General features: G+C 40.4%; 1 protein-coding gene across 6 annotated transcripts in view; it reads right to left on the minus strand.

The window, feature by feature from the left end:
- The window catches only part of EBF1 (EBF transcription factor 1), a 269,314-nt gene that overhangs the window by 145,389 nt on the left and 100,232 nt on the right, over nt 1-23,693 (minus strand). The gene's annotated exons all lie outside the window — the stretch shown is intronic.

A 23,693-nucleotide genomic window follows, 5' to 3' on the forward strand; every position in this document is an offset into this window, starting at 1 on the left:
CCGTGCTTTTTTCTTCCTATCATCTACCATGCAACAGGCCACCAATATTTTTTTCAAAATGAGCTTTTGCTAATTGAAAACAGGAGAATGTTAATGTATCAGTTTCGGTCTTACAAGAAAAGCAATTTTGAAAATCAGCCACTACACACCCAAGAAAAGCCCCAGCTCTGAGCTCACCATTTCCCCCAACCCACGTGTTCCCTGACAATGCCATTCTGCCACAAATGGGAAAGATGACTGGAGGCCAAACCTCTGGGCTAATACACCACTCCCTCTGTAATTCCATTAACTTCGGGGGTCAGGGAGGATGTAATCCAATGCAAAAGTTGCCAGTAATGGCATTTTAAATCAGTACAGCCATCAGCACATACAGGCTGCAATTCTGATAATCTACCTAATGAGCCCAAATGTGAATAATATACATGAAACTTAGTAAAAATTTCAAATCCATGGCAATGTCTGAGGATATTAAGTTTCCCAAATCAGTTTAGTTTTTGAATGAAAAGTTCAGCTGGATATGTTATCCTGCCACAGAATGGAATATGGGGAAATTAGAAGGAATTTTTTTTTCCACTCAGTGTGTCTTCTTAAGAAGACATTCCTCTAAAACCATGCTTGACTCCATACACATCATTCACCTCTCTTATGAAACTATGTCGTTTTTATACATTGCATGTGGCATTTAGTGCATGCAATTATCCCATATCGCCATCACAAAACCAACAGAACAATTCTGAATGCAACTTCAGAGTGAGATCTCTTTCCAAACATCCTGATAAAGCACATCCTGGAAACACCCACACAGTATAAATGGAATCCAATGCAATCCGGCCTTTTAAATTTTGCAAACAACAAGTTGAAAATGGTAAAATCGCCTGCTGAACGAGCCTCCCCTTCGGCTGAGCGCAGGCACAGAGCCAGGGGATGCTGGGAGATCATTTGGAAAAACCTGCTATTATATAACAAAAGCCAGGGTACATGAGCAAGGTTTTTAAACCATTAGAGAACTGAGAACTCAAACCAGATTTTCAACTAATCACTGAAAGACACTTCTGCGACCCAGGGACCAAATCCCTGCTGAATTCCAGGTTCAGACACTGAGCACCAAACCATCGGCACTACCTACAGGAAGGCCACAACTTTGAGTAGGAGGTAAGCATTCACAGATGCAAGAACAATACTTCATTTTTAAATAAAAAATTCTGATAATGTTCACATCTTGCCTAATGCAGAACATTTCGACACAGGAGGTAACATTTGTCAAAAGAACAAGCATCTGGAAAAGGCTTTTTGGAACTGAAATGCTCCAAACCACAGGTGTGTTGTTATAGGTAGACATTATTAGAATTTGCAAATTCAGAAATTAGTTCACTTCAGTAACCCTGCCCTATATTCTTATGTAGCCATTTTAGTTGGTTTGCCCAAGAAAATGTACTTAGTGCAACACTGAGCAGCATCAGAGACACCCAAACACTTCTGAGCTCAGATCTTGGGACAGCGCTCATCAGTATGGCAAATAAACCACATTACAAGAAAACAATGCCATAATTGGCCAGTGGGGCAGTTTCCTGTCTTCTTCCCCTGAGGCAATCAGGCCTTTTTTTTAGTCTCATTTCCTAAGGAAACCAGGATCTGCGAGATCACATTGTCTGCTCATGAGTCTCTCCCAACGGTTTTAACCCTTTGTCCATTCTCTACCTAAGTCTCAAAAAAAGTAAAGTTTTGATATTTTCATGTCAATATCTTGACAGAAAAAGTTCTGCCACAAAAGGGAAAACAGGTACAACTGAGCCAGGCAAGCAGCAAATGCATCCTTGTGCAGCCCAAGTGGAAGGGAGGACAGGACACGAGGATCACAGTTCAGGGACAGTTCTAAAGGAAGGCAGGAGAGCACTGGATGTTTGCAGCGGAACTCAGGTTCATAGGGAAGTACAGAGAATATTGGAGTGCGGGCTACAAAGGTTATGTCAGTGATCAAAGAACATTATGGTGACAAGCAGACATGATGAATGGAGTTATTGTGATAAAGGAGCACAGGAAACAATACAAATCTGTGGAAAAACAGGGTTTCGTTTCATTAGTTTCACTGCTCATGGAACAAACCCTTACTTTAACAAAGCTATACCTTTTTTTTTTATCTCTGCTTTTCCCTTCCCTTTACTGCCATTTTCAACTACAGATTTTTTTCTTGCTGCTTTCATTGTGGCTATGGAAAAGCATCTTCTACAAGCAGAAAAACAATAGAAGACCTACTTAAGAAAACACTAAATTATCAGTGACAATTGAACATAAGCAAGGTTATGTCTATGTTCTGACTTCACTCATTAATAGAAGGTGGAAATTATGTGCAATTCTGTCATGCCCCTTCTCACTGTCTTTCAATTTTCATAAACATTTGCCCCAATTTTCTTAAGAGATGTCCTTTAAGAATCCAGCAACCATTTTAAGGAGCATTATTACCTGAATTTAGGAACAGGTTAAGTGTGGCAGTAAGATGCCTGTAACTCATCATGTAACTACAGAAAGATTAATTCTACAATGCAAATAACAAAGTTAAGAAGTCCTGTGAATAGACCATGAGACTGTACTTCCCTTTCCCCCAGAAATCTACTCTTCTAAAAGCAAGGGATCAACTAACATTATCCATTTGGACATGTAAAGGTTGAACCAGGATACGTAAATACAGCCTAAGCAAAACAACTAGGAAAATCTCCTGTTCTGAATTTGTGGTATCTCTTTCTACATATCATCACAGTGAATTTTTTAGGATTCTATAGGAGTGATAATGACCTATCTTACTGAGGAAACACTTCAATTAAAGCACAGCTAAAAGTTCTGGTGAAATCTCTTATTTCATTCATTCACACAATGCAGGAGAGTTTCAAGTAACACAGTTCCATAGCAGGGTAAGACTGAACCATCCATTAAATAACAAACAACAACACTGAGAGGCAGTTGAAGGACACACCAAGATGTTGGACAGAAAAATGCCTCTATTTAATTCTCCATCATGTGAATGTGAAACATTATATTCCCCTGGCAGAGCTTCAGAACTATGAAGGCAAAGGGCAATCCCCAGTAGGTGAGAAAAAGTATCTGTTTGGAAAATAACCAAAATTTGGAAATTCTTCCCTTGGGTATTATCACTAACCATTCAATTGAATAGAAGGTATCTATTCTTATCTTATTCCTATGATCATGACATCCAAGAGCCATAATCATTTGCTCTTCTTGGTGACAAATGCTGAAACAACCATGGCAAGAGGAAATAGAAAATAAATTTAAAAATAACTCCAATGTAGATTTTAGTGGCATAAACCCTTCTGGAGATGGATGTAAATAACAAGCTTATTTATTCAGACTCCTTAAAAATATATAGATATGGGGTTTTTTTTTTCAGTTTACTGAGCGAAGAAAAATTATTTTCAAACTGTTGAGGCTAGGAAGGGAAGGTTGGAAGAAGGTGAGTGTTATACAAGGCTTTGCCCCAAACAAATGAAAATCTTTGAGTGAATTATGGTCTGAGTAGTTTCTTTTTTAAGACACATCAAGGCATTTCAGTATGTGTCAATAAAAGCCCACCTGGAGGAAGAAATTACAGAGCACTGGAAAGAACGCCAAGATTACTCAAGTCTTTGTGTTTTCATTTGTTTTAAATCTGTGTGTTGTTAAAACAAATGTAGAAATTAGCCATATGGGAACTTAGTTTTGGTGCAATATCTTCATCTGTCACCGCATTTGGGAAAAAAGCACACACACAAGATCAGTGGCCAGGGAGGGAGGGTGAGAACAGCACACAAGGAAACAATGCTGAACATATGCACAGGATTTCGACCTCGCAGCATGGTGACTAATGATTATTTCATAAATACTGAAGCTGGCATGGGTTCTTATTACTGAAGGGGTACATTTTTAAAGATCAGCTAACAGTTATTGTATAGGAAGGTAGCTCACACCTCTCACTGGGACAACTTGCCCTTCCACTCAGTGTTTCTTACCCAAATGCAAACCACACACTTATTTTCAATTCAAACCTTAGACCCAGTCCATGTAAGACAGGGGCTTAATAGCTTTCCAAACTCTCATTTGGCCTCAGTTATACAACCAGCTGACACTGAAAATAATTAATGCCCTTTAGGACTCGCATCTGCTCCTATGGTTCCATGTCAAGGTTTTTAATTGGGCTATTTTGGCATTTGGAGACAATGGCAAGGTGAAATAACCTTTCTTTAATATTTCTGAGGTCAGAAGTTAGTCCTGCCAAAGGTCATCCTTCAGGTTCACAAATGAGTCATTTGTATCACCTAATGCAATCTGTGACTTGCAAATTGCACTGGGAGATGTTCTAGTGCATTAATTAGTCCATGTGGTGAATACTGAATTCATCATTACCAGTGAAGCCTGTGCAGGCGTGCCAATACTCGTTTTGGTGGGTTGCAGTAGCTGATTATATTACATATTCCCCTTCAAACTGTGGTCTTTAATATCGGGCCTTGTTTCCTGCTAAAAGCAAAGACAAGGACAGACCAATACTCTCACTCTGAACAGTGCAACACAGGAAACCTACACATCAGGAATTCTCCAAGCGTGCAAGGAGCCACCTCAGCTCATTCATTTGGGTTCTGCATCCAGACACTGCCATCCAGCACACCCGCACCCAACACCATTGCTGGATTGTACTCAAGTCAGAAGACAAGTGGAAACTTCAGAAACTGGGCTTACCTGTCTCCTGCTTGTCTGAGCCTAAAGAGTAGTTCTGATATATTTAATTTTTTTTTTTTTTTTTTGTTAGCTGGTTGGTTGGTTTTCTCCATAGCTGTGGGGATTACAAGCTTTAAAACCAGACAGGCATAAGCAGTAATTAACTGCAATTCTCTAGTGACCTCATGTCTACAAAAGCAGGGCCTTTTAGAAAGCACAATGAAGCAAGAGCACAAGAGCACTACTAACATTTTTCAGAGAGGATCTGGTTATCAGGCAAATGTCCCAAGTTTCCCAGATTTTATTTCCAAAAGTGACATGTCACTATCATCTTGTATACCTGCACATGGCAGAGCCACTCTCCTCAGCCCTGAGGATCCCTCTGGGAGCAGAAGGGGGGTTTCTCTTGTGTTTTCCCCTACATGCTTCCATGCCCCAAATCTCCCCCTGCCCTGGTGCTCCATGGCTGGTGCTGCTCCCCACATTCCTCACAGCTGCCTGGCCCACACCCCTACTACATTTAGGGTCCCTCTGTGCCCCAAGATAGGTCAACACCAAACCCAAGGCCACTTTTAAAAAATCAACATTCAGTCAAGCCTCCTTGCTGCACAGAAACCTTGCAGAGAATTTCACCCCAAGTCACAGTCTGATCTTTCAGCTGGTTGGCAGCTATTGCCTATAATGAAGGGATTATTAATTTCTGTTTCAAAGGGATAGGAGATCAGGATATGGACACGGCATGACTGTACCATCTGTGCAGTTGACATATATTGATTCATACCATCTTCCCATCTGTCCTTGACACTACAGAGCATCAGAGGTCACAATCAACTCTTTGCTGGAATTCCCCCAAAAAACAAGTTTTTATCCAGTTCCCTGTCAAAAAAACACTTCGAACCACTTTTACAGAAAATGGATCACCTCTTCAGTTATTATGGAAACAGATACAGAACCCACAGTTTGGCCTTCTAAATATATGCCACACAAGAGGGATAATAATGACAAATATTACCACACAACAAATAGCAGCTTCAACATCTCTTAACAAAAGGCTCAGGCTAAAATATTGCTCTTGAAACGGAAAGGGATTGAAGGAGCTATGAAAATTAGTGAAGTTCTAAAATGACTTGCATACATATATTACATTACGTACAACAAACCAGTCAGAGAAGAAGGCTGAGAAATGTGAAGTTGGGTGGCATGTGCCTATGGAAAGTGGTGGAGAAAAAGAGAAAAGCTGCAGCTGAGTAAATCATGAAATGTATCAAGGTCTCTGGAGATGACCTAGTTTTGTTTTCATGATAGGTATCATTTTTTCTTCCTGTCATCTTATGCAAATTGCTAATAGCTCAGAAATGAAAACTTTTGAAATGGCCATTTTCTGGCCTTTGTCGGTTTAAATATTTCATCTGGCAGAGCCCACAGTGTAACTGGAAGCACTGTGTGTAATCCAGGCTTAAGCAGTGCTCTTGCAAGACTATTTTCTGTGAGTTACAACTGTCCCAAAACAGCCTTAGGTTAAAACATGTCATGCCTTCTTTTCATTCCAAAGAACTGGCTGAAGAAAATACAACCAGATTTGAGAAAACAGAATTTTTAAAAACCTGTAATAGGAGGAATGGCAAGTAAACAACCACTGTTTTGTTGTTGCTGTTGTGACAGAAATGACTGCACAAGTCCTTAAACAACAGAGGTTAGTCCTCGTGCACTGCTTTCCTCTTTGGTTAACCAAGCTTAACTAAGAGAAATCTCAAACATACTCACACCACCTGTTTTTACACTTAAAAAATAGGAAGGAAAAAGGACAACATGGTCTGGTGGAGTATCAAATCTGAAGTTGTGGGCTCTGATTTGATTTAAGGCCATGGCTCATACTACTAAACTCTACCAGGATCAATTTCTTTACCCACAGCATTAACACAACGTGAAATCTCTCCGCTGTTGTCAGAGTGCAGCAGCAAAGAAAAGCCCCAGAGAAAGAGCTCCTGCTGGATTCAGCTTGTACTTCCAACATGCCAACTCCACATGTTCAGGCAACAAAAACATGGCCAAAAAAGCCACGGATGGGGCCAGCTGGGGATGCCCAGGTGACAAGAGCATCTTGGCAGGTACATCCTACCTGGTTACCCATCCCCATGTGCCAGGATGGCCCGGCCAAGGACAACCTGACACATTTCACGGCAGCTGTGCAAGCGCTGAGATTTATTTTTTTCTGAACGACCCAGCCAGGTTCTGAAACTCAAGGCCAGCAGCACACCACTGCTGTGGTTTACACGTGATACCTCCCCTCTGCATCATCTGTGCTCGCCCAAGTGAGGAATTTTATGAATTGACTTTTGAGCGAGTCCATCCACAACAGGTGACGGCTCGCCGGGGTGCGCTGGCTGCTGGCCCTGCCTGCACCCTGTGCCAGGCAGCTTCCCTCAGCCCTGCCGTGGGCTGTGGGCTCTGCTGGGTGTTTGTGTTTTATTCCAAGGGATTAAACCGCCCAAGGAGCGGAGGGAAAGAGGGCCAAACCCCGGCAGCAGCGGGCCCGCAGCGCTGAGGGGCCGCCACAACATGGCGCCGCGGCCAATGGGGCACGCGCGGCACCGGCCCGCGCTGCGCTGCCACCTGGCGGCCGCCGCCGCGCACTGCACCCACCCCCGATCTCTTCCAAAAACCCCCTAATTTTTGTCTCTCAAAACCCCGTAATTTTTGCATTTCCCCCCCAAAAAAATCTAATTTTTGTCACCTCCGCGGGGAAACACCACAAAATGGGCGTGCACCAGCTCCCTCACACGTGTCCAGCCATGAGGCCTCAGGGTACCTGGCGGTGCAAGGCCCAAGGCTAATAACATGAGGTGGCGGCGTTAATGAGGTAAAATATTGCCGCGTTATTGTTAATCTCTTAATAAATGCATTGAAAACCAGGCACCATCCATTAAAAGCTGCCCAGGGGTTGGGATGTGAGCAAGCAGGTTTTTTCCATGTTAATTTACAATGGGCAAATCGGAAAGTAAAAGGATCTAGGCAAGTTGCAATCCAGTCAGCTTAAGAGTGCACACATGAAATGAGGTTTTCGGGAGTTATCGTTTGACTCATTGCCAACTTTTAAGGTTTCATAATCTCATTCCTTTTATGTGCTTTTTTTTTTCATCCCCAAAAATACTTTTTTTTCCCCCCAAAATATCCATAACTCTGTTTCCATTACAGCGTGCAAAAGCAGCACACCAAAAAACAGGAAAGTGAAAGCTTGGTCCATCTCCCATGAAGGCTCAGTGCAATATCAGACACACTCTAAGTCGCTACTTGTATTAAGCACAGAACCCATCTAAAATGAAACCTTCTGAAAGTACTAGGTGGTTAAGTACCTTGAAAATCATGTTTCAAGGGTACATCAGGGGATTTGTCTTCACTGAGGTGGATGAGAAGCCAGCCCTTTCAAGGCATTTGCTGTAGACATCACAAGAAATCAAAGTCCTGGCGCCTATAGGAGCTGAGGCACCAGAGTGGCTGATCAGAGCCCGGGGATTTACAGTCACAACAGTTACTGACAAGAAATTGTAGGTGCTCTGCAAACCCCCGTGTGCTGATGTGTGAATGCTGCCTGAAATGCAAAGTACCAGGGCTGCCCTGGAGTACAACGCTAATGACGCCGTTGGAAATTACAGCAAATAAACCAAATAGCAGAAGAGCTATGGGAAAGGAGGAAACACCCAACAGGTCAGCTTCCATTAGTTTTCATACCTGTCTGAGTCCATGTTATTCCACTTTGTAATAAAAGGATAAGGAGATCTTTGTAGTTATTTTACTGGGGTCAGAGAGGGTGACGTGCATCTAGAGCAGCCTTCATAACCAAGCAGCAGGAGCATTACTGATCAGCTCAGAACTCACCTGAAGGCTAAAGCCTGAATTGTATTACCATTTACTTTTGTCAATCTGTTATAATGCCTGCCATTCAGTCTAGCTTTTAACCATTCCTGTGTTTATTCTGTGCGTGCTCTGTCTCCTTAATGCAAATAAATGTGTTTATGTGTTGGTTTTTTGTTTATTTTATTTTAATAAGCAAATGCTTTTTTAACGAAGAATGCTAAAAAAAAAAACAAAACACAAACAAACAAAGAACCACCAAACTAGATTTCTGTGATTACAAATTCACTTTACCTTTTCTCTACCTCCAGAGCAATAGGGTGGTGATCCAGGAATCAACTATCACTTATCCCTGTAACTTCCTGTAACCTTCCTGTCTGGGCACAGCAAAGATAACCTCTGCCCCACAGGGCTCACAGTCTAAAAAGCTTTGTCCCACACAACCTCATCACAGTAACCCTTTCTGCACCTTCCTCTTCCACCTCTTTGCCACTCATGCTTTAAGAAATAATCTCAAGTGCTTCCCTGTCTTCCTTTTTAGTGATTCAAAGGGAAGAAAAGACTTGTTGTGGTCAACAAGTGAATGCTGCAGAATCCCAGTAATTAATTCTTGCTTATAGACCAAAACCACCTCTACATCTACCTGCTTGTTCTCAGACAGGGAGACATTCCTACAGCATTTCATGAGCACAAAATTTAACACAAAATCAGAGATATTTGCCACAAGCAGACCAGAACAATGTTTTGCCTCCTATGAAGACCTTCAAGCAGTTGCCACTGGCAGCAAATAAACCACATAATTCTCTGTTAAGTAAGTTACCAGAAAATAAAAAACAGAAAGAAACCCCATTACTTAAAATATTCATCCCCACATCTGGATGATAAAATATAATTCTTATGGCAAAATATAATTTTTAGGCGCTATGTTCCCTATCTGCAATTACATCAAAATCACATTAATTGAGCTATAACACTGTCAGGCCCAGCAGCTGGGAGGCACATCCATACATTCTAAAGAGGTGGCCATTAATTCAGTGCTCCACAGCGTGGCAATGAAGCTGGGATGTCCGTTCCCCAACGTGATTTACTGTCTTTCAAGCTGCTTAAGTGGGAACCTCTACAAAAAGATTTAAGTTAAGTGACTCTTATGCCGAGCTGGAGCTCATTTATTATTGAATTAAGTTTTCATTTCTTTTAAAGGGAAAGAGAAATATAGTTTTATTCGAAACAAGGTAAAACAGTTCAAAGGAATCAACTATTACAATTTAGGAAGTAGGAATATATATCAGTGGGTGATGGTGGCATTTTACTTTTCTATTGCTGTAATGATAAATTTTAAAACAATATATGTACTTATAGTAGAAATATACAAATATATGGTTTAGTATATATGTATGTATACAGATATGGAAAAATATATCTAGAAAATTAGAAATGAAGGTACAGATTAAATGTATCTGAAACATTTATGAGTTTAAGTCCCAAAACTAAACATAGGCTTAGTTTTAAGGCTATATATGCCTGTTATCTTAGCATCCTTTTTCATATACTAGCAGTTCAATCTTTTAAATAATGTATTCAACCAGGTTCTAGTTCAGAAAATATATTGTATTTTATTTCTTTTCCATAAAAAAAAAGACTTGCACCTGGCCCTCAAGCACCTTGGTTAAATGGGGATGGAAAGGGTGGATGTTGTTTTTGTCATGTGCTAAAAACTGAGTCTGAGAGAGAAACAGAAATTTATCCTTCTCAAACAGCAGGTACCCAATTTCTGCCCTGAAATTAAAACATCAGAACACAGCAATCACTGCAATATTTGGCCTCTGTCCTCTAATCACATGAAAGAAATATATTGAGCTAAATTTGCTGCCAGCTTAATTTTATTGAAATTAGTGGAGTTTATCCAACAAAATATTTGGCATCTTCCATTTGATAGACAAAATGTGCCAGTGCAGGGAATGGGATTTGGAGGGAAAGCAGTTATTCTGCATGCTTAATATTCCTGCAATGGCTAAATATTTCTGAGTAAAATATACTTTAAAATAATAACTAAAAATTGCCAGGACCCCCATAATGGTGTCATTTACACTCCAGTCACATGAGTCTACAGCACAAGACCCTTTCATAATTAGGAACGTACACTATATAAGCTCCCTCCCTAATTAGCAAATTATGTTGAAAATAGCATCCTGCTAATTAACGGTTATTATGGCATTTCTGAAGCTGAAGCTTTAATTATCACCAACCTAATGATTGTGTACAGAAAAAAACAACTTTTTTTTCCTTAAATTATCAATAAGGGCAGGAGATTATTATCAGGCGAATCTGCTGACGGCTGATTAATTTGTTTGATGCAAAGTTGCTGTGTGTTTCATATTATTTTATCGGAGTTGCAGGAAAAAGGTACATAATTTGGTTTCATTAGCAACAACTGCTATTTATCACTAGAAGATACCCCTCCCTTTTTTGTTGTTTGTTCAAATCTCTCTGTGTTTTTGCCTGCACCAGCATCAAAGTCAAGAGCAGGAAGTTTTAATTAAGTGACACTAATGAGGTCGTTGAAAATGATACTTCAGCAATTCAGCATGCTGTTAAATGTGTTTATTCTATAATGTCATCAAAGGTGATTGTTTTCCCTTGTAATAGATAAAATTCATTACCATAAGCATTGTACTTTTGAGTGTTAGAGATACAAAATGCGAGTTAGTCAGGTGTGTCTGTTGCACATTTCATCTCATCTACCTCTGTAAATGAATTTGCATCTAAAACTATCCTTGGAAAGGAAATGTAGCATGAGCTGTGGCTGTAAGGGGCTTTTTGTTTAGCAATAGCTAAGCTGTGAGCAACCTGCTTGGGTGTGATCATTGGAGCCCAGCTTTTAGAGCTGCCAATGCATTCACAAGCACACCTTGAAATTCTCTTGGCTGTAGCCTGTTCTGCAAGTCCTAATCAAACTGTTTGAATGAGTTATTTCCAGTTTGCAAAGGAGCTGTAGAGCAGTGACATGAAGAATACCAAGATTTTGAAAATCAAAGAAATCATGATAGGCTGAAGATGTAGATGCAAGATGAACATGCAAGATGTGTTTTGTAAGGAGAGGTTGTCCCAGCTGAACAAGGTGGAAGAAACACACTCTTCAAATCTGAATCAGGAGTAGTTGTGAGCATTTATGAGTCTCTGCTGCTCTGTTCCTCGCTGGGGATTTGGTCATATAGAAATAACCTTTATTTGGCCCCACATTTGCACAGGAAAAAAAACCTTAGAGATGTTTTGTAAGCTATGGCTCCTCCAAACATACACACCAAACCCACTAATCCTGCAAGCAGAGCTAATGAAGAGATATATATATTTGAGATATATATATATCAAATATATATAGATAGATAGATAGATAGATATATAATATATATATATATATATCTCAAATATATATATATATATATATATATAGAGAGAGAGAGAGAGAGAGAGATAATATATAGAGAGATATAAAGATTTGGCATGAGTGAGGGCTAAAAATTCACAAAGGATCCCAAATGTTTGGGACAAGACAGTCCTTGTTGGAGAAACAACGTTTGCATGGATGTAGCACCTGGTGTGATCAATCCTCAAGTTGTTTGATTCCTTGACAAATACATTTCAAAATTTTTTTTAATTAGTATTAATCTTAAATTCAATTTGCAGAACTATGTTCAGTCAGAAGCTGACTGAAATACAAATCTGAACGTACTAAGGGAGCATTAAACAAACATAAACGGGGTTCACCTCTCCTGACACCTCGCAGTAGGTTAAAGACACAGACATTCAGCTTAACTCAGAACGTAATACAGCCCACAGTACTTCCTGACAACCCACTTCAAGACCAAAATTTCACTCATATGATTAAGAACGTCAAAATGTTGCTTTTCTGCCCTTGTACACTAAAAAAAATAAGGAACTAGGTACATGTGAACACCAAGGAGAGTAAAAATATAGTTCACATTTTAATTGTATTTTTTTAAACTATTACAGTTCTGAGATTCTGAAGTTTTCCTTATTTAGAATAACATGAAACTAAAAAAACTAGAGAAATAAGCTCTGTGGGAAAAGTCTCTCTTTTCTTCCCCAAAGAATGGAGACAATAATTTGTTTTGGTTTGCATCAAATTAATTTTTAAAAACTCTGTTTCTTTCCAGTAATTTTTTTTTAAAAGTCAGATGAGGCAACACAAAAAACCTACAAGTTATTCAGAATGCCAAAACACCACAAATATTTTTGTCAGTGGCAAAAGTCCAGTGTTTTCAATAAATAGCATTTGGACACTGCTCAATTGCTAAGTGAAATACAACATGGCATATGTGGGCTTAATACTGGAAATCTTTACTTACAGTTCAAATTTAGAGCTGCTTTTCAAAGCTTTGGTCTTAGTCAGATCCCACTTTAAACACCTGGCCCATCCTGCATGGTTTTCCATCTGGCTGGAGGGAGAACTCTCTCCAACTCAAACAATGTACAGACACCAAATTCACCTTGTCCTTTGGTCCATGACAAAGATGGCCAGGCACATTTGGATTTGTCAGTCCAGCCCTCTGGAGAACCCAAAGAACACAGCATTCCCTGACATGATATTGCAAGGAGATGCTCCATTCTGGTAATATGAATTGTGTTTTACAGTGCAAAGCCACTCATTTCTCCCCCAGCTGTCACCCCTTGCAGTTGCTAACGCTGCAGGGACACATCAAAATGTACTGGAGATAAAAGAGTCTCATCCTTCCTCCCTTAAGTCAATGGCAAAACTCCTACCAATTTCACTGGGGCAGAGCTGGACCTTTAATAAGAAATAAACAGTTCCCAATGTGATTTTTACAAATAATAGTTACAGTGGCACCACAAACAAGCTGTGATGGCTGGATAAGACATGAAAAGAATTTTTGCGTTACAGGCAGGAGCAGGGAATTAGAAATTGCCTGCAAACTCACCCACCCATCCCCACGGCAGGAGCCATAAATCATCATTTTGTCCACACCGAGCAAAAAGCAGGAATCACAGGAAGATGCAGGGAGAGCCGCCCTTCATGTGGACAGCAGGGGACACGTCTGGGTCACATGACCCCTAACCTTATCTTTATTTTTCCATCAAGCTCTGTGACATTTGTCCTTTTTCATTCAATAAGATGCAGGACTATTTGCCATTTTCAAGTAACCCCATTATACAGTACTTCCCATTGACAGACGCGTCCCCACAGTACAAGGTACTTTAACTCTTTCTAATAGGTTTTTTCCTGACTCCTGTATCCCGAGTGGGATTTTGTGTTTTGTTTGCTTTGACAGAAAGAAGAAAGGGAAAAAAGAAAGAAAGAAACATACCCCCTGGGAAAGTTAACCTCAAAACATAACATTTCTGAAGCAGGATAAACCACTATCATAACTGCAGAGGACAACATAATTACAGGCAATACCACAGAAAAACAGATGTACTGAGCAAGCAGTCTTGGCAGTCCAAAGTTAGAAGGTCAATAGGTTGGGTTGCCTAAATTGTAGCTTTTTAAAGCAGGCATTAGTTTCTTTCTGCAGATTAGCCACTTGAGGATCTATGTTTTGTCTGAAATCACAGGCACCTTCTCATCCAAAAGCCCAGCTTCTCCAGAAATATAAAAATTGACATAAAACTTCATTTCAACTAGCACAAAGGGCTAGGGGAGGAGCTGTGTATAGAAACTACAGTTTGCATCTCCAGATGCAAAGCACAGTGCATCTCCAGTGACCAAAGCACAGAGCTGCATTGTCCTTCTGTCATCTGAAGGGGCTCATCCCAGTGTCAGTGTTCCAAGTGGGAGAGGATATCCCATCTTTATCTGTCCTCTACAGACAAAGATTGAAGATATCTTCAGGGGAACAAGTACCTTTATACCTGAGCTCTGACTTATTTTTATGGAAAGCTGAAAGATGCACCCACCTGCTCTATCCACAGTATTAAAATTTTTCATCCAAGCCCTGCCAATTTTAATAGATTGGAAGGAGTAAGGAAGAGCTACTCATCCCTTTTAAGTGATAAGAAGGTAAGGCCCAAAGAAACTTTGTAAAATAAGTTATTCTGTCAAGCCAGGTCTTTGAGGAAGAATCTCTCAAGTAACCAGCAGCTTTATAGCTTTCAGCAACTTTCTTCCACCTCCACAAATACCTGTGGCCTCCCTGCCATAAAAAAACATTGATGAGCTCAACCTTGAAGGTAGAGAATCCTGGTAAGGGGGAAAGATCCAGACTCTTCAAGAGAGGATGAGACAAAATATTTCAGGCAAACCTTGGGTGCCTGCTCAGTCCAAACCATGCCCATCCTCATAACAGGTGCTGAGCTGCTCCACTGCAGGATGCTTGTGATAGAAGCAATGAGGACAATGTTGTTCACAGACACGTTTCAAGAATATCTCCAAGTCGCTAAAGTGTTTTTAAAACTCTGTGATGTAAACTTGTTTATTGTACTAAAATCATAGGTTCAATCTCTCAGGTAAAGTCCAGAGAAGGGATCCCTCTGTCACATGGTACAAAACCTGGTGGAGGCAAAGGTGTAGACATCCACAAACACACCAGAGAGTTTCAATGACTCTGAAGGGCTGAGTTCCCTCCAGCCCTGCCTCTCCTCTGCTGAGAAAGGAGGAAAGCATCACTGTGCAGCACAGAGCTGCCTGCACCATGGTTAGCTCCTCGCCCACACACAGAGTAACGTGGGTCATTGAGGAGGCAGGATTTCAGCCTGAATGCAAACACGAGATGTGGACCAAGAAATGCCCTGTGGGTTTTTTTTTTCCCATGTGATTACAGGCACACTGAGATTCTCTGAGAAAAATGACACTCTGTTTAGTCACTACAGGAAGGAAAGCACCACTAGAAGCAGCATCACTGGGGTGTCCAGACCACATTTTCAAAGGCAGAAGTTTAGTCATTTGTAGCTGACTTCCAGCATATCACTGTGCTCATATGAGTGGATCCACCTCTGTGGCAAAAAATCAAAGACCACCAATTCTGGTTCTATTCTTTCCCTAGCTTATATTTGACCAGTAGCACTCTCAAATGGAACCTTACACTATGTGCTGTAACACAAGAAATGATGACAACCATGGGAAGAGGCTCAATACAAATTCTCAGCACTCATTCCATCCCAATCCATGACTGCACCCTCCTGAAAAGTACCTGATTTGTATTAGCAACATTTCAAAATTAGGGGGACATGGAAAAGTAAATACCACAAAGAGATCACAGATCAGGATACCAGTAACTACAGGCTTTCTGTGGCAGCAGTTGATAGCAGCCTGTAAATACATCCCAGATGTGAGGTGTAATGACATTTCTGAAAGGCAGTTGATGCATGTGTGCACCCAGACATCCCTACCCAGAATGACTGTCAATGTGATGACTTCCAGAGAACTTCTGAGATGCCAAAGGATCACTGTATGGCTGCTGGACAGCAAATTAAACATGTGACACGGCTGCAAAATGATCAGTGAGCTGGAACCAGATGTATGAAGGTGGCTTGTGATGATCAAATGGCACTGGTGGGGATGCACCTACAACTCTGTGTTTTCCAGACAGCAAGATTAGACAAGAAATATTGGCAAATTAGAGGGAGATAAGAGAAAAGTGACAAAAATTTTCAGTGACATTCAAGGGAAAAATAGATAAAGTAAAGTACCAGATAAGCCACAGACTCGTAGGCATGCATTTATTTTCTGGTGATAATAATTGAATTTTTAGGTTTCTTTTACAATTAAAAAAATAAAATGCAACCATAAAGCAGCAGTTTCACGAGGGTGGTAGAATCAATAAATGAACTCTTAGGCAGCAGTGGAGCTGCACAGAGAAGTTCTCAGAGAAAGGCTGCAATATGTTTATCCTTATCTGACTGCAGTTGAGTGGCTGTGCAGCACTGCAGAGCTGACACATCCTGCAGCCTGTCTCTCAGGATGGACACTGCCCACATCCCAGCTGTGGCAAGATGTAGCCCGCGCTCCTTGTCCCTCAGTCGTCAAGATTAAAGTCCTGCAGAAGCATTCTGCTGTCACTCCTCCCCTTGCCCATAGGAAATCAATGAGTGTTGAGGTTTTATTGTGACATACACATAGAAAATATCTGTGCTATGGACACAGAAACCCAGGCAGGGCACAGAATTGCCTCATGTTTGAGCCACAGTCCTGCTGAAGTCAGGTGACTGCCAGCACTCATTCAACACGCTCCAGATACTCAAAATGCAGGTCAGGGACAGAGTCTCAAGTGATCAGTGATAGGTTTTCAGTAGCACATTTTACACTGACAAATGAAAGTTTCTCTGCAGTGTCCCTTCTTATAAATATTTCTGCAAAATTTTTGTGCACCTTCAACAGAAAGTAGAACTTCAAAGCAAAAACAAGGACTTTAAGAGAGCTACTGAATCAAGGACTCTGGTCAAAATATTTTAAACCTGGACTCAAATCCTTGATCTTAGATGTTGCAAAGACTAGAAAATTAAATGGGAAATCTTCACATTTTTTTTACACTGGAATTCTTGATTTTCTGTCAGCACTACTGAACCCTTACAGCTGGATTCAGCTTCCCAAGGACCTCTGGAGCCAATAATTCCCCAATTCCTGTTGAAACTCTTATGACCCCTGACAGTATCAGCAATAGGCTCAAAACCACACAGCTTTCAAAAGACTGTGGTGCCAGGCATGGCCAGTGAGTCTTTCTTGCTGCCCAGACCCACCCATGCAGACAATGTCACAGTCCAGTCCCAGGCCACACAAGTGCATGGCTGGCTCCCATTTCATTGCTTCATGTCTTGATTTCCTGTTCTTCACTTTTGTGATTTGTTTTCTCTCAGCTTCCTGCCATGTGTTCTCAGCTTGCAAATGACAGGATGCCATTTGCATTCACAAACTATCAGGAGATTTTTACTGAACTGTTAAAGTTACATCACTGGACATTATTTTGCCATTATCAGCACTGGGCTGACGTGCAAAGCTGAAGCTTATAAGGCAAGATGATGTTCATCTCTCTCTTGCATTTGGTTTCCATGTTGGAAAAGCCAGTTCACAGGCGAGGAATATAGAATTTAATCTCGCTATTAAAGGACAGCAACACAAAAAATTCAAAGTACTCTAGATGGGAAAAGTTTTCAAATATGGAACACGTTATTATGCATTCAGCATATGTTTTATTCTTTGTTAATTTTTTCAGACTTCAAGATCTGTATTGCACTTGTGTCATAAGCAGGTTCCACAATTGCCACTTATATTACCTTTACCATATGTAAGACAAAGAAAAAATGTATTAATAGCTTCTATTGATTATCTCCTTAATGCAGCTTTGTTACTAATCCCCACACCTTGGGTTCCAAATGCACTGTGCAAACAGTCCATAACAAGGTGGTTTTAAAAACTAGGGAAAGCTTGCAGGAGACTCTTCAAATATTAAATAACAATTTCCAATATTATTTTCTGAACTATAAGGAATAGAAACTCTTTTGTAAATAAGGATTGGTAACACTGCAGCCAAACATCTTTGTGGTTTAACAAAAATTAGATTTTATTTTAAACTGAACATTCAATGCAGACTAAAGGTGCTCTCTCTGACAGAGGGCATCAAAAGTAAGAACCTAGCATTTTAAAATAGTTCTTACAATTACAGGTCATGCTTTAGTAGCTTGAAATGCCTTATTTGTATAATTTCTCCTTCTGGGTGAACACAATTTTAAAAGGAAATGAAGCATTGTAATATAAACTACCACCTATATATACCTTCTGCTCACATTATAAATATTATCAGATTAAAAAAAAAAAAAGCAACCAATGCTTTTCCAAAGGAAGACTTTTTGTTTCATTCTTTCTTGATCTTTTGTTGTGACTCTCCCTTTGATTGACAGGTGGCATTCTTGTCTTTATGGATGGAGAAGCAAAGCCCTTGATGGTTATCGACATGAGGAAATGTCATGTGTGACTGTGTTTCAGCAGGACCTTTTCCACCCCTTATTTTCTACTCCTTCCCCCTCACTTAATTTAGTATATTTAATGCCAAAAAGTCTCTCAAATATGAATTTATAATCCAAACACTAATTTCAGTCAGGAACCCAAGCCTGACATTTAATTGCCTTTTGGTATTAAAAGTCACATTTGCAACAAGTGTCCTTACAAGGTAAAGTTGACCAAGTTCCCTTTTCCTTTGCCCCTGTACAACCTAAACCCTCCTTGGCCTCAAACCTTCAAGCTGATGGTGGAAATTGCTGTTGAAGGATCAGAGTAGCTCCATAGCAGCACATCATTGTAAATTACACATGGATCACTCACTCAGAAACCAGAAGTGGGTGGGAGCAGCAGAGCAGGGATGGCACAGCAACACGAGGGTGATTCACCCCCATAAGGGGCTCAGTGCCATTCCTGGCAAAGAGGGCACCACCCCCATTTGTGTCCAAAATAACTCTGTGACTCTCCCCCAGCATGAGGCCTGACCCAGTGTCAGGGAGAGTGCAGGGACTGAGGGAACTGTGCTCCCCACAAGCCCAGGTTTGGCTGAGGGAGTCTTTGTGATGCAGCGCAGTGGCACTGACCAGCACGTGCCATTAGCCCACCCTCAGCATATCAGCAACGTGACCATCCTACACCGGCCCCACAGGACACTGCTGCCCTCTGTGCTGTCCTCAGTTTCCCCTGCTCAATATTCCATGTCAAAAACCCCACTGTTCATGCCCTGCACAGCCTTCAGACTACCTCTAACACTTATTTCTCTCCCCCTCATGCATCCTTCCTCCTCACTTTGTCATGTCTGAAACGAATTTGTTCTCCTCCATCTCAAGCAGGAAACATATCTTTATCTGCATTGTGAAGTGCCCAAACAGCATAAAAAATGTATCTTTGGTGATGCCAAATAATAAATAATAACAATAGGGCAGACTGGGAATACTTTGTCTGGGGTAATGCATCCATGCTCTCTCTACCATGACCCCAATCTATCTGCATAAATTTCCAACATGTTTTATATGCATTATGCTAACATTTTGACCACTAACCACAGGGTGAAGAAATATGACATAGGAGCTGGTTTTCTGCAGTCAAAATTAGGTATCTCTAATTAAAAAATAACGAACAGGGAACTACTTCCCAGAACACATATGTCCCTCTGACTGGATCTACATTCCATCCCAGATCTGACTGTATTAGTCCTTGTTACTCCATGAATGGCTCATGTCTTGCAGCAAGCAGATCTGAGGCAAGTGAATGGCCCTTCTTCTGACACTTTTGAAGATTAAGATCTTCACAGAGGGGCAAATTTTTGGTTATTTTCAAATTAAAACCCTGCATCTTCCTTCTATCTTATAAGCAGCATTTTGGGGTTTGATGCCTCTATTGAGCACTAAAATAAGAGACCAGCCCTTCACACCAGGCAGAAGGAGCTGTGCAAGGACATCTTGGATCTCAAGTTAATGCTTCACTGAATCACATCACCCCAGCTGCAGAGCAGATGCTGCAGGTGGTACCCACAGTACCTGCCAAAGTTCCTAAACACAACCAAACCTTCCTCCCCACCTCTTTGCCATATATCTCCTGACTTTTTGATCCACATGCTTTCAGGCATGCACAGGGCAAATTCTTTGCCCAGAAGACTGAATAAAGAAGACCCAAGTAATTATATTACTTCCCTGCCATTGGATTCAATCTCACAAATGCAAAAAGAACATCTGAGAAGAGACTGCCTGCCCTCTTCTTCTCCATAGCAGGAGTACAAAAAAACAAGTTCAGAGTCAGATTTACACAGTCTCAGCCCAGCCTTGTCTGCAGTTACAAGTTTTGCTACTGAAGAATGCCAGAAGAATTCTCTAAGCAGCAGAACAAAGAGGGAGAGAGACACCTGAGCCAGTTCTGAAACAATTACATTACTTCAATTGAGGGAGTACTCGGGAAGACAATCACATGTGGGATGCATGAGCATTCCTATTTCTTCTAGTTAAGTACTCCTGCTTTTCCCTCATCTTGTCACTGAATGCATTTCTACTCCTTTATAGCCAGCCAAGCTATAAAATTCAGCATGAGCTTGAAGTATACTACATGCTAATTTTGTATTGCCCTAATAATGCTCAGATTTACTGGGATCTATTCTCTCACTGATGCATATTTGTAAGTACTATTAACGTTAATGGGAGTTACCAACTAATTAGAAAGGAGAACAAAATCTAGGCTATAGGATGCAAATTAGAGTAGTGGCTGTGTCACTTATCTTCCCGCTGAGGAATTACAGAGTAGAGCAATATCAAGGACAGTGGCTCTAAATTCTGTTGATTATTTGCCTTACATTTTACACCCTTGAACCCACAACAAAACAAAACACTCAAAGGGAAATATCCAGCCAGGTTATTAAAGTCTATTGCACAAAAATCTCTAAGCTAGTTCTCAAACTGAGAGGAAGACCTGAAAAGTCCTGATCTAAACACACTCAGCAGAGAACTGTTGCAACGTGTAGCTAGCAATTAATATTTTTAACAAGTTGGTCAAGAGAGTGTAGCTCAGTGAGTCTGTGTATTAAAAGGGCATTGTTAGCACACTGCTTGGCTTTTATGAGGTGAAACAATCCAAACCTACTTCAGTGCATGGAGTGGTTTGGAGAGGTTTTATTTTCATCCTTAAAGTCCAGGGTGGCTTTGGCATAATAAAGGTCATATCTCCTAATCATGGTAATGTTCGCACACAGCAATATGAGCTCATTGCAGAGAGCTCCAGCACTCAGAAATCCCCGGTTAGAAGGTGTCACCGATTAAACTATCGCATTTCAAAGGCTTCCATACAGTAAATAGGAAAGAAAAGAAGAAAAGGAACCGTGGCCTTTTGTTATTCAAAAAGCTACGGAGAGCGATAATTAACCCATTTTTGTTGAGAAATCATTTGGACAAAAGTCAAGGGATTGCCACCCTGTCAATTGTTAAGTCTAGATAAGGACATTATATTCCACTGTACAAAGAGTGACTGAAGATAGTGAATAGAAAGTAGGCCACTACTATGACTTTCCCTAGTCCACCGAAAAAGAGGTCTATTTTTTTCCACAAAAGAGGTAATATAGTAAAAAATTCTCTTCCTACATTAAAAACATAACTACAGTGCTTGTTTTTTTTTTTTTGCATTTTGTTAAATATTCAAAGGTACCATGCAATTAGCATGTCATTAATGAATAATTAATTACTGCTAAAACAGCCTTCAGATTTTTTTGCAACTAAATTATTTAAAGAGCAAATATAACAATGGAATGCAGCTCCCCCCTTTCCTTAACTCTGTATTTTCATCAGTGCATTGATTTGGAGATGAATTTGGGATTATTAACTATGAGAAAAATTATATTTTGGAACACGAAAAGATTCCACTTTCCCTTCCTGTTTCTCTGCCCTCATCCCCTCAAAGGAACCTGAAGACAAAAAATTATGTAGTCCTTACTAGGATTGCTCGGCATCTACGAGTTTAAATATCCAAGATGTGCTTCAAAACACAAGATATGTACATTTCCTGAAAAAAAAAAAAAAATCAAACAAACATAAACCCAAAAAACGTTGAAAACTAATCCTGCCAGCACTTAGCAGCAGTGAACCCCAAGTCTGAGCAAGTGCAGTGTATTTTTGTTGATCATTTGTCACCGGCTCTAATGACAGTTACTTTATTATTAAAATCTACCCCACTATACAGCCAAGAGCTAAAGAGAAAGTAATTTGTTGCCACTTGCAGATATACATCAGTAGTAAGACGTTAGTTTATATTTATAAGCTGCACATCTGTGAATCAGTTGGCCTACCCATCTGTTAGCTGCACCAGTAAACAGGGAGTCTGTGCGCGGCGGATCCCTGCATCCATCACAAATTCCTTCTTTAATTGTATGTTTATGCAACAAACCCCCACTTAAGTGTATTTGAGAATGTTTTGAACAGTGATAATTAGTTTTTATGACTCAATGCTACTCTTCCTAACACTGATTCAACACTATTATTTTAATAGAGACGGCACTTTTCTCTGACAGTGTCAAAGCAGGTTTTCTCCATGGAGCAGAATTTGTCCCTACAAAGATACTCTGGAAAAACAAATCTCTTCCCAGTGTTCCCAAGGTACCATTACAGCATGCAAATGTGATTCTTCATCTTTTCATAAACTTTTCTTTTAGAAGTTGGTCCCTGAAATAAAATACATTAAAAGCTACCAGCCCACCACAAAAAGTTGCAAAAGAGCTTGGATTGCACTGGTCTGGATAACAGGGCTTGAACTGTAATGTTGGACACATAATTATTAAGGCACACCTCATGAGCCAAGGAGACCACTCACCTGTTTAAACTTAAAATCCCTGCTTACATATATTGATTCCAAGTGCTGCTTCATTTCCAAGCAGATTTATGCTTGGGTACTTCACCTAATTTCTGTAAACAAAAAGCTGATGGAGAAAAAAAAAAAAAAAAGAGCCATAAAGTTATACCTCTTACTGTATCTCATTTTACTCAGGAAATACTGCATGCACCTTTTTGCATAATAGGGGATTTTCACAGTGGTTTTTTTGTAATGGCTTTACAGTGAAGTTGTGTACTATATGATGTTCAACTTCATAAAGCATTTAGTTACAGCATTGAGTTTGTTTGAGGAACTGAAAGCACACTTATCTATGTATCATTGTGCTGATGCAAATGGCAAAATTTTCCACATGATTAAACATCATTTTCTCAGGGTATTCTGTGTCCAACTGCCTGCTACTCAGTAAATGTTTAGATCAATGCACAGTTGATTCCCAGCCTTGCAAGTCTAAAATAATCCCATATCTAAATAAACATATAGGTTTACTCAAGGCAAAAAAAAAAAAAATGGACCTAGGCAGGATCTGCAACGATCAGCTGGGTTAAAAAAAAATGCTAATTAAAAAGAAAAACCACACATACACTTGTGATAAAACTACAACGGGTTACATTTATGTGTATCTCTATTTACTCCTTACCAGGAAAGGGTTTCTCTTAGGGACTCTTGGAGCAGAAAGTGCCACCAGTGAATGGTGGAGCCCTGCAGAAAGTGCCATTGACTGACAGCAGTGACGCCCACTGGCACTGCCAGCCCCAGGAGCTGCCAGGAGCTCCCCTGGAGTTGGTCTTCAGCCACCAAGCTGCTCACAAGTCCAGCATCTGTTCTT

The sequence above is a fragment of the Agelaius tricolor genome, unplaced genomic scaffold, assembly GCF_023055355.1.
Source record: "Agelaius tricolor isolate 1412-34295 unplaced genomic scaffold, bAgeTri1.0.p SCAF_18, whole genome shotgun sequence".
Classification (NCBI taxonomy): domain Eukaryota; kingdom Metazoa; phylum Chordata; class Aves; order Passeriformes; family Icteridae; genus Agelaius; species Agelaius tricolor.